This window comes from Salmo salar, chromosome ssa16, assembly GCF_905237065.1.
Source record: "Salmo salar chromosome ssa16, Ssal_v3.1, whole genome shotgun sequence".
In the NCBI taxonomy this organism is placed as follows: domain Eukaryota; kingdom Metazoa; phylum Chordata; class Actinopteri; order Salmoniformes; family Salmonidae; genus Salmo; species Salmo salar.
In genome coordinates, this window is record NC_059457.1 from 58,806,749 (window position 1) to 58,822,264 (window position 15,516).

Below are 15,516 nucleotides of genomic sequence, written 5' to 3' on the forward strand. Positions count from 1 at the left end.
ACGGTTCTGTATTTCACTAAAATAATAAATGTTTTGTTTTCGAAATGATAGTTTCCGGATTTGACCATATTAATGACCAAAGGCTCGTATTTCTGTGTGTTCATTATAATTAAGTCTATGATTTGATATTTGATAGAGCAGTCTGACTGAGCGGTGCTAGGCAGCAGCAGGCTCGTAAGCATTCATTCAAATAACACTTTACTGCGTTTGCCAGCAGCTCCTAGCCAAGCTTACAACTGCGACCTGGCCAAGATAAAGCAAAGCAGTGCGACACAAACAACACAGAGTTACACATGGAATAAACAAACATACAATCAATAACACAATAGAAAAGTATATATACAGTATGTGCAAATGAGGTAAGATTAGGGAGGTAAGGTATTAAATAGGCCATTGTGGCGAAATAATTACAATTTAGCAATTAAACACTGGAGTGATAGATGTGCAGAAGATGAATGTGCAAGTAGAGAGGTTGGGGTGCAAAGGAGCAACAAATAAATAACATGGGGATGAGGTAGTTGGATGGGCTATTTACAGATGGGCTATGTACAGGTGCAATGATCTGTAAGCTGCTCTGACAGTTGATGCTTAAAGTGAGAGAGAGAGATATGAGTCTCCTGCTTATGACTTCAAGCCTATCAACTCCCAAGATTAGACTGGCAATACTAAAGCGCCTATAAGAAAATCACATAGTCAAAGGTATATGAAATACAAATGGTATAGAGAGAAAGTCCTATAATTCCTCTAATAACTACAACCTAAAACTTCTTAAGTGGGAATATTGAACCACCAGCTTTCATATGTTCTGAGCAAGGAACTTAAATGTTAGCTTTTTTACATGGCACATATTGCACTTTTACTTTCTTCTCCAACACTTTGTTTTTGCATTATTTAATCTAACTGAGACAGACAGGCTCTGGGGACACAGCTAGCTCTAACTGAGACAGACAGACAGGCTGGGGACACAGCTAGCTCTAACTGAGACAGACAGACAGGCTGGGGACACAGCTAGCTCTAACTGAGACAGACAGACAGGCTGGGGACACAGAGTGCTCTAACTGAGACAGACAGACAGGCTGGGGACACAGCTAGCCCTAACTGAGACAGACAGGCTGGGGACACAGCTAGCCCTAACTGAGACAGACAGACTGGGGACACAGCTAGCTCTAACTGAGACAGACAGACAGACTGGGGACACAGCTAGCTCTAACTGAGACAGACAGGCTCTGGGGACACAGCTAGCTCTAACTGAGACAGACAGACTGGGGACACAGCTAGCTCTAACTGAGACAGACAGGCTCTGGGGACACAGCTAGCTCTAACTGAGACAGACAGGCTCTGGGGACACAGCTAGCTCTAACTGAGACAGACAGACAGGCTGGGGACACAGCTAGCTCTAACTGAGACAGACAGACAGACAGGCTGGGGACACAGCTAGCTCTAACTGAGACAGACAGACAGGCTGGGGGACACAGCTAGCTCTAACTGAGACAGACAGACAGACAGGCTGGGGACACAGCTAGCTCTAACTGAGACAGACAGACAGACAGACAGGCTGGGGACACAGCTAGCTCTAACTGAGACAGACAGACAGGCTGGGGGACACAGCTAGCTCTAACTGAGACAGACAGACAGGCTGGGGGACACAGCTAGCTCTAACTGAGACAGACAGACAGGCTGGGGGACACAGCTAGCTCTAACTGAGACAGACAGACAGGCTGGGGGACACAGCTAGCTCTAACTGAGACAGACAGACAGGCTGGGGGACACAGCTAGCTCTAACTGAGACAGACAGACAGGCTGTGGGACACAGCTAGCTCTAACTGAGACAGACAGACAGGCTGGGGGACACAGCTAGCTCTAACTGAGACAGACAGGCTCTGGGGACACAGAGGGCTCTGGTCTAAAGTAGTGCACTATATAGGCAATAGGGTGCAGTTTGGAATGCAACCCCACAGTAAAGGCGTCCTCATGCTTCAGCTTCAGTGTGCTTGAAGGAATGTGCATACTACCTTAAAAGACCTTAGTTATATTGTTGTTTTTCAAGCTGTTTGTCCATTTTGAGACGCCCAAATAGTCAGAATTAATCTAAGATAACTCAAGAAATTTGCCATTCATTTAAAACTTTTTGCCAAGGAGGTCTTAGTTGCTCAGTTTTACATCTAACTAGTAATGTTTGGTTCAGTATTTCTCAATGAAAACATGTTCATGAAAATGAGCCGTCTCTCGTTGAATGACAAAGACTTTATTGAAGAATCCCTACTGTTGACCAATCACAGACGAAGGGGAGTAGACTTTCCACTACTGACTTCAGCTTGTCTCCGAACACCCCCCACCCCCTTCAAAACAATAAGCCTGGTTCTGGGTTATACTGACAGACTGCAGCTTGGTCTGGTTCTGGTGAAGCCTGGTTCTGGTGAAGCCTGGTCCTGGGTTACACTGACAGACTGCAGCTTGGTCTGGTTCTGGTGAAGCCTGGTTCTGGGTTATACTGACAGACTGCAGCTTGGTCTGGTTCTGGTGAAGCCTGGTTCTGGTGAAGCCTGGTCCTGGGTTATACTGACAGACTGAAGCTTGGTCTGGTTCTGGTGAAGCCTGGTCCTGGTGAAGCCTGGTCCTGGGTTATATTGACTTGGTCTGGTTCTGGTGAAGCCTGGTCCTGGTGAAGCCTGGTCCTGGTGAAGCCTGGTTCTGGTGAAGCCTGGTCCTGGGTTATACTGACTTGGTCTGGTAGACTCAGCAGCTTACTCAAATCAAGTGTTTTTGGAAGTGTAGCTTTGTCTTGAGCAGAAGCAAAGAGAACAATGTCACGCAATAAGTCAGCAGTGGAGGAACCCCCATGTCAGAAATATACAAGGTGTGAAATCACAATAAACTCCTGCTGTCAAAATAACCGGTATAACCGGTAATAACCGGAATGAAACACCTGTAAATGAATGGATATATCCTACCTACCACCACAACAAATCCAGATATACCAGATGTACCAGGGCCCAGATATACGGGGCCCAGATGTATCGGGGTCCAGATATACCAGGGCACAGATATACCAGGCCCAGATATACCGGGGCCCAGATATACCAGGGGCCCAGATATACCAGGGGCCCAGATATACCAGGGGCCCAGATATACCAGGGGCCCAGATATACCAGGGGCCCAGATATACCCGGGCCCAGATATACCAGGGCCCAGATATACAGGGACCCTGTCGGCACCCTCCCCCATCTACAGATGCACTCTTTCACTTCTCCTAAAACAGAAACTCTCCCCTCTCTCTCTCTCTACTGTGCTTTGCCTGATCATACGAGGAAGGAAGACAGCTGAGCAAACTGAGTTCCTTGCTGAAGGGTCACTAGACTTATCTGGTCTCAATACGGAAGTTTTGAGCTTGAAGAGAAGCTTTCCTTTTGAAGTGCTTGTGGCGAGTAAATTGCCGAATGGATCCAGCATTGTGGATGTATGCCAAGGAACGACAGCACGGGGTTTTTACAGAAACCTGGGACATGCAGCCCGAACTTCACCCAAAACATCTGATACGAGTCATTAGAAACTGATCTAGCCTACTGCACATCCCTTGTCAACACACATCAACAAAGAAATGTAGTTCCATCATTTACGTCATTTAGCAGACGCTCTTATCCAAAGCGACTTACAAATTGGTGCATTCACCTTATGATATCCATGAATGCACCAATTTGTATTTACCTAACAGAGATCTGGTTCAAATACATTCCCCTCCACCTTTTAAAAAAACATCTCATTTCGCAGAGCAATGGGCATGACTTTAGTTCAGAAATAATGATAAAATGTCGACTTTGAAATCTCTATTCCTCAATATAAAAGTCAATTATTTGGAGCACTGGATTAACGTTGTCTTTTGTCATTGGTTTGTCAGTCAACAACCATGACTTGTTTGAAAATGTGTGAAATAAAATAAATAAAAAGATTGACTCTCTAAGGGCGGATATACGGAGAGCAGCCTGTTGCGTGTGCCCTAACTAGTCTGATTAGTCGCTCAGTAAATCAGGCCTACAGAACAGCTTTAGACAAGGACAATGTAGCTGCGGTTAATCTACACGCCCTTTCCTTTCATCAATCAACACAATAAACACACAACTCATTTATTATGCCGTGTAAACTCGATAAAAACTTTACTTTTCTTGTGCACAAAACCCATAAGTAATAAAACAAGGCGAATAAACAAACGACAACACCCATAGAGAAACACTAAAGCAGAAAGACAGATCCCAGGAAGTTAGTCAGGACACAGAGTAAACGTTCCCAGCTGACTATAGTAAAGTAACTAGTTACTCACCCCACCTTATTTCCCTGGGAATGTGGTCCTCTTAACCAGATTAAAAACCCTTCTTTAAAACTACTATTCACAATCTGGACGCTCCTTGGAACGCAATGGTAGTAGAAAAGCACAGATATCCCAGTTTGTAGTCAGTGAAACCTTCTTCCCTTGCCGATGTTACAGAGGAAGAAGGCGAGGATTTGCACAGACCACGGAGTTTCTGTCCCACTGACTGAAATAAAGAAATTGTTCTTCTTCTTTGGTATCGTGGCATTCCTATATCTGTTTCTGCTTGCTGCCACCTACTGTGCGGGAGTGTGGGATTATTCACGTTACAGTTTGTGATAGAGCACTATTACAAACCACCATCTAACATCTATATACCACTATTACACACCACCATCTAACATCTATATACCACTATTACACACCACCATCTAACATCTATATACCACTATTACACACCACCATCTATATACCACTATTACATACCACCATCTATATACCACTATTACATACCACCATCTAACATCTATATACCACTATTACACACCACCATCTATATACCACTATTACACACCACCATCTATATACCACTATTACACACCACCATCTATATACCACTATTACACACCACCATCTAACATCTATATACCACTATTACACACCACCATCTATATAGCACTATTACATACCACCATCTATATACCACTATTACACACCACCATCTAACATCTATATACCACTATTACACACCACCATCTATATACCACTATTACACACCACCATCTATATACCACTATTACACACCACCATCTATATACCACTATTACACACCACCATCTAACATCTATATACCACTATAACACACCACCATCTATATACCACTATTACACACCACCATCTATATACCACTATTACACATCACCATCTATATACCACTATTACACACCACCATCTATATACCACTATTACATACCACCAACTATATACCACTATTACACACCACCATCTAACATCTATATACCACTATTACACACCACCACCTATATACCACTATTACACACCACCATCTAACATCTATATACCACTATTACACACCACCATCTATATACCACTATTACACACCACCATCTATATACCACTATTACATACCACCATCTATATACCACTATTACACACCACCAACTATATACCACTATTACACACCACCATCTATATACCACTATTACACACCACCATCTAACATCTATATACCACTATTACACACCACCATCTATATACCACTATTACACACCACCATCTATATACCACTATTACACACCACCATCTAACATCTATATACCACTATAACACACCACCATCTATATACCACTATTACACACCACCATCTATATACCACTATTACACACCACCATCTATATACCACTATTACACACCACCATCTATATACCACTATTACATACCACCAACTATATACCACTATTACACACCACCATCTATATACCACTATTACATACCACCATCTATATACCACTATTACACACCACCATCTATATACCACTAATACACACCACCATCTATATACCACCATTACACAACACCATCTATATACCACTATTACATACCACCATCTATATACCACTATTACACACCACCATCTATATACCACTATTACACACCACCATCTATATACCACTATTACACACCACCATCTAACATCTATATACCACTATTACACACCACCACCTATATACCACTATTACACACCACCATCTAACATCTATATACCACTATTACACACCACCATCTATATACCACTATTACACACCACCATCTATATACCACTATTAAAAAACCACCATCTATATACCACTATTACACACCACCAACTATATACCACTATTACACACCACCACCACCAACTATATACCACTATTACACACCACCATCTATACCACTATTACACACCACCATCTATATACCGCTATTACACACCACCATCTATATACCACTTATTACACACCACCATCTATATACCACTATTACACACCACCATCTATATACCGCTATTACACACCACCATCTATATACCACTATTACACACCACCATCTATATACCACTATTACACACCACCATATATATACCACTATTACACACCACCATCTATATACCACTATTACACACCACCATCTATATACCACTATTACACACCACCATCTATATACCACTATTACATACCACCATCTATATACCACTATTACACACCACCATCTATATACCACTATTACACACCACCATCTATATACCACTATTACACACCACCATCTATATACCACTATTACATACCACCATCTATATACCACTATTACACACCACCATCTATACCACTATTACATACCACCATCTATATACCACTATTACACACCACCATCTATATACCACTATTACATACCACCATCTCTATACCACTATTACACACCACCATCTATATACCACTATTAAATACCACCATCTATATACCACTATTACACACCACCATCTATACCACTATGTCATACCACCAACTATATACCACTATTACACACCACCATCTATATACCACTATTACACACCACCATCTATACACCACTATTACACACCACCACCTATATACCACTATTACACACCACCATCTATATACCACTATTACACACCACCACCTATATACCACTATTACATACCACCATCTATATACCACTATTACACACCACCATCTATATACCACTATTACATACCACCATCTAACATCTATATACCACTATTACACACCACCATCTATATACCACTATTACATACCACCATCTATATACCACTATTACATACCACCATATATATACCACTATTACACACCACCATCTAACATCTATATACCACTATTACACACCACCATCTATATACCACTATTACACACCACCACCTATATACCACTATTACACACCACCATCTAACATCTATATAGTACTATTACACACCACCATCTAACATCTATATACCACTATTACACACCACCATCTATATACCACTATTACATACCACCATCTATATACCACTATTACATACCACCATCTAACATCTATATACCACTATTACACACCACCATCTATATACCACTATTACACACCACCATCTATATACCACTATTACACACCACCATCTATATACCACTATTACACACCACCATCTAACATCTATATACCACTATAACACACCACCATCTATATACCACTATTACACACCACCATCTATATACCACTATTACACACCACCATCTATATACCACTATTACATACCACCATCTAACATCTATATACCACTATTACACACCACCATCTATATACCACTATTACATACCACCATCTATATACCACTATTACATACCACCATATATATACCACTATTACACACCACCATCTAACATCTATATACCACTATTACACACCACCATCTATATACCACTATTACACACCACCACCTATATACCACTATTACACACCACCATCTAACATCTATATACCACTATTACACACCACCATCTATATACCACTATTACACACCACCATCTATATACCACTATTACATACCACCATCTATACACCACTATTACACACCACCATCTAACATCTATATACCACTATTGCACACCACCAACTATATACCACTATTACACACCACCATCTAACATCTATATACCACTATTACACACCACCATCTATATACCACTATTACACACCACCATCTATATACCACTATTACACACCACCACCATCTATATACCACTATTACACACCACCATCTATATACCACTATTACATACCACCATCTATATACCACTATTACACACCACCATCTATATACCACTATTACACACCACCAACTATATACCACTATTACACACCACCATCTATATACCACTATTACACACCACCATCTATATACCACTATTACACACCACCATCTATATACCACTATTACATACCACCATCTAACATCTATATACCACTATTACACACCACCATCTATATACCACTATTACACACCACCATCTATATACCACTATTACACACCACCATCTATATACCACTATTACATACCACCATCTATATACCACTATTACACACCACCATCTATATACCACTATTACATACCACCATCTATATACCACTATTACACACCACCATCTATATACCACTATTACACACCACCATCTATATACCACTATTACACACCACCATCTATATACCACTATTACACACCACCACCATCTATATACCACTATTACACACCACCATCTATATACCACTATTACATACCACCATCTATATACCACTATTACACACCACCATCTATATACCACTATTACACACCACCATCTAACATCTATATACCACTATAACACACCACCATCTATATACCACTATTACACACCACCATCTATATACCACTATTACACACCACCATCTATATACCACTATTACACACCACCATCTATATACCACTATTACATACCACCAACTATATACCACTATTACACACCACCATCTAACATCTATATACCACTATTACACACCACCACCTATATACTACTATTACACACCACCATCTAACATCTATATACCACTATTACACACCACCATCTATATACCACACCACCATCTATATACCACTATTACATACCACCATCTATATACCACTATTACACACCACCATCTATATACCACTATTACACACCACCATCTATATACCACTATTACACACCACCATCTAACATCTATATACCACTATTACACACCACCATCTATATACCACTATTACACACCACCATCTATATACCACTATTACACACCACCATCTATATACCACTATTACACACCACCATCTAACATCTATATACCACTATAACACACCACCATCTATATACCACTATTACACACCACCATCTATATACCACTATTACACACCACCATCTATATACCACTATTACATACCACCAACTATATACCACTATTACACACCACCATCTATATACCACTATTACATACCACCATCTATATACCACTATTACACACCACCATCTATATACCACTAATACACACAACCATCTATATACCACCATTACACACCACCATCTATATACCACTATTACATACCACCATCTATATACCACTATTACACACCACCATCTATATACCACTATTACATACCACCATCTATATACCACTATTACACACCACCATCTATATACCACTATTACACACCACCATCTAACATCTATATACCACTATTACACACCACCATCTAACATCTATATACCACTATTACACACCACCATCTATATACCACTATTACACACCACCATCTATATACCACTATTAAAAAACCACCATCTATATACCACTATTACACACCACCAACTATATACCACTATTACACACCACCACCACCAACTATATACCACTATTACACACCACCATCTATACCACTATTACACACCACCATCTATATACCGCTATTACACACCACCATCTATATACCACTTATTACACACCACCATCTATATACCACTATTACACACCACCATCTATATACCGCTATTACACACCACCATCTATATACCACTATTACACACCACCATCTATATACCACTATTACACACCACCATCTATATACCACTATTACACACCACCATCTATATACCACTATTACACACCACCATCTATATACCACTATTACACACCACCATCTATATACCACTATTACATACCACCATCTATATACCACTATTACACACCACCATCTATATACCACTATTACACACCACCATCTATATACCACTATTACACACCACCATCTATATACCACTATTACATACCACCATCTATATACCACTATTACACACCACCATCTATACCACTATTACATACCACCATCTATATACCACTATTACACACCACCATCTATATACCACTATTACATACCACCATCTCTATACCACTATTACATACCACCATCTATATACCACTATTACATACCACCATCTATATACCACTATTACACACCACCATCTATACCACTATTTCATACCACCAACTATATACCACTATTACACACCACCATCTATATACCACTATTACACACCACCATCTATACACCACTATTACACACCACCACCTATATACCACTATTACACACCACCATCTATATACCACTATTACACACCACCACCTATATACCACTATTACATACCACCATCTATATACCACTATTACACACCACCATCTATATACCACTATTACATACCACCATCTAACATCTATATACCACTATTACACACCACCATCTATATACCACTATTACATACCACCATCTATATACCACTATTACATACCACCATATATATACCACTATTACACACCACCATCTAACATCTATATACCACTATTACACACCACCATCTATATACCACTATTACACACCACCACCTATATACCACTATTACACACCACCATCTAACATCTATATACCACTATTACACACCACCATCTAACATCTATATACCACTATTACACACCACCATCTAACATCTATATACCACTATTACACACCACCATCTATATACCACTATTACATACCACCATCTATATACCACTATTACATACCACCATCTAACATCTATATACCACTATTACACACCACCATCTATATACCACTATTACACACCACCATCTATATACCACTATTACACACCACCATCTATATACCACTATTACACACCACCATCTAACATCTATATACCACTATAACACACCACCATCTATATACCACTATTACACACCACCATCTATATACCACTATTACACACCACCATCTATATACCACTATTACATACCACCATCTAACATCTATATACCACTATTACACACCACCATCTATATACCACTATTACATACCACCATCTATATACCACTATTACATACCACCATATATATACCACTATTACACACCACCATCTAACATCTATATACCACTATTACACACCACCATCTATATACCACTATTACACACCACCACCTATATACCACTATTACACACCACCATCTAACATCTATATACCACTATTACACACCACCATCTATATACCACTATTACACACCACCATCTATATACCACTATTACATACCACCATCTATACACCACTATTACACACCACCATCTAACATCTATATACCACTATTACACACCACCAACTATATACCACTATTACACACCACCATCTAACATCTATATACCACTATTACACACCACCATCTATATACCAGTATTACACACCACCATCTATATACCACTATTACACACCACCACCATCTATATACCACTATTACACACCACCATCTATATACCACTATTACATACCACCATCTATATACCACTATTACACACCACCATCTATATACCACTATTACACACCACCAACTATATACCACTATTACACACCACCATCTATATACCACTATTACACACCACCATCTATATACCACTATTACACACCACCATCTATATACCACTATTACATACCACCATCTAACATCTATATACCACTATTACACACCACCATCTATATACCACTATTACACACCACCATCTATATACCACTATTACACACCACCACCTATATACCACTATTACATACCACCATCTATATACCACTATTACACACCACCATCTATATACCACTATTACATACCACCATCTAACATCTATACACCACTATTACACACCACCATCTATATACCACTATTACATACCACCATCTATATACCACTATTACATACCACCATATATATACCACTATTACACACCACCATCTAACATCTATATACCACTATTACACACCACCATCTATATACCACTATTACACACCACCACCTATATACCACTATTACACACCACCATCTAACATCTATATACCACTATTACACACCACCATCTAACATCTATATACCACTATTACACACCACCATCTAACATCTATATACCACTATTACACACCACCATCTATATACCACTATTACATACCACCATCTATATACCACTATTACATACCACCATCTAACATCTATATACCACTATTACACACCACCATCTATATACCACTATTACACACCACCATCTATATACCACTATTACACACCACCATCTATATACCACTATTACACACCACCATCTAACATCTATATACCACTATAACACACCACCATCTATATACCACTATTACACACCACCATCTATATACCACTATTACACACCACCATCTATATACCACTATTACATACCACCATCTAACATCTATATACCACTATTACACACCACCATCTATATACCACTATTACATACCACCATCTATGTACCACTATTACATACCACCATATATATACCACTAATACACACCACCATCTAACATCTATATACCACTATTACACACCACCATCTATATACCACTATTACACACCACCACCTATATACCACTATTACACACCACCATCTAACATCTATATACCACTATTACACACCACCATCTATATACCACTATTACACACCACCATCTATATACCACTATTACATACCACCATCTATACACCACTATTACACACCACCATCTAACATCTATATACCACTATTACACACCACCAACTATATACCACTATTACACACCACCATCTAACATCTATATACCACTATTACACACCACCATCTATATACCACTATTACACACCACCATCTATATACCACTATTACACACCACCACCATCTATATACCACTATTACACACCACCATCTATATACCACTATTACATACCACCATCTATATACCACTATTACACACCACCATCTATATACCACTATTACACACCACCAACTATATACCACTATTACACACCACCATCTATATACCACTATTACACACCACCATCTATATACCACTATTACACACCACCATCTATATACCACTATTACATACCACCATCTAACATCTATATACCACTATTACACACCACCATCTATATACCACTATTACACACCACCATCTATATACCACTATTACACACCACCATCTATATACCACTATTACATACCACCATCTATATACCACTATTACACACCACCATCTATATACCACTATTACATACCACCATCTATATACCACTATTACACACCACCATCTATATACCACTATTACACACCACCAACTATATACCTCTATTACACACCACCATCTATATACCATTATTACACACCACCATCTATATACCACTATTACACACCACCACCTATATACCACTATTACACACCACCATCTATATACCACTATTACACACCACCATCTAACATCTATATACCACTATTACACACCACCAACTACCATCTATATACCACTATTACACACCACCATCTATATACCACTATTACACACCACCATCTATATACCACTATTACACACCACCATCTATATACCACTATTACACACCACCATCTAACATCTATATACCACTATTACACACCACCATCTATATACCACTATTACACACCACCATCTATATACCACTATTACATACCACCATCTATATACCACTATTACATACCACCAACTATATACCACTATTACACACCACCATCTATATACCACTATTACACACCACCATCTATATACCACTATTACACACCACCATCTATATACCGCTATTACACACCACCATCTATCATCTATATACCACTATTACACACCACCAACTACCATCTATATACCACTATTACACACCACCACCTATATACCACTATTACACACCACCATCTATATACCACTATTACACACCACCATCTATATACCACTATTACACACCACCACCACCAACTATATACCACTATTACACACCACCACCATCTATATACCACTATTACACACCACCATCTATATACCACTATTACACACCACCATCTATATACCACTATTACACACCACCACCATCTAACATCTATATACCATTATTACACACCACCACCATCTATATACCACTATTACACACCACCATCTATATACCACTATTACACACCACCATCTAACATCTATATACCACTATTACACACCACCATCTATATACCACTGTTACACACCACCATCTATATACCACTATTACACACCACCATCTATATACCACTATTACACACCACCATCTAACATCTATATACCACTATTACACACCACCATCTATATACCACTGTTACATAACATCAACTATAAAACTAACTACTACAGCATCTCCAGTTGAAGTCGGAAGTTTACATTATTTCACTTATAATTCATCACACTTCCAGTGGGTCAGAAGTTTACATTCACTAAGTTGACTGTGCCTAAACAGATTGGAAAATCCCAGAAAACGATGTCATGGCTTTAGAAGCTTCTGATAGGCTAATTGACATCATTTGAGTCAATTGGAGGTATACCTGTGGATGTATTTCAAGGCCTACCTTCAAACTCAGTGCCTCTTTGCTTGACATCATGGGAAAATCAAAATAAATCAGCCAAGACCTCAGAATAAAAATTGTAGACCTCCACAAGTCTGGTTCATCCTCGGGAGCAATTTCCAAACGCCGGAAGGTACCACGTTCATCTGTACAATAGTACGCAAGTATAAACACCATGGGACCACGCAGCCGTCATACCGCTCAGGAAGGAGATGCGTTATGTCTCCTAGAGATGAACGTACTTTGGTGCGAAAAGTGCAAATCAATCCCAGAACAACAGCAAAGGACCTTGTGAAGATGCTGGAGGAAACAGGTACAAAAGTATCTATATCCACAGTAAAACGAGTCCTATATCGACATAATCTGAAAGGTCACTCAGCAAGGAAGAAGCCACTGCTCCAAAATCGCCATAAAAAAGACAGACTACGGTTTGCAACTGCACATGGGGACAAAGATCGTACTTTTTGGAGAAATATCCTCTGGTCTGATGAAACAAAAATATAACTTTTTGGCCATAATGACCATTGTTATGTTTGGAGGAAAAAGGGGGAGGCTTGCAAGCCGAAGAACACCATCCCAACCGTGAAGCACGGGGGTGGCAGCATCATGTTGTGGGGGTGCTTTGCTGCAGGAGGGACTGGTGCACTTCACAAAATAG

At 39.3% G+C, this 15,516-nt stretch overlaps 1 protein-coding gene across 1 annotated transcript in view; it reads right to left on the reverse strand.

Moving 5' to 3' along the window:
• Positions 1–4,538, reverse strand: part of cyfip1 (cytoplasmic FMR1 interacting protein 1) — a 96,535-nt gene extending 91,997 nt beyond the window's left edge. The window contains exon 1 of the mRNA XM_045697505.1: positions 4,316–4,538. The gene's annotated coding sequence lies outside the window, so the exon portion shown is untranslated. The remainder of the gene's footprint in view (positions 1–4,315) is intronic.
• Between the last annotated feature and the right edge of the window lie 10,978 nt (positions 4,539–15,516).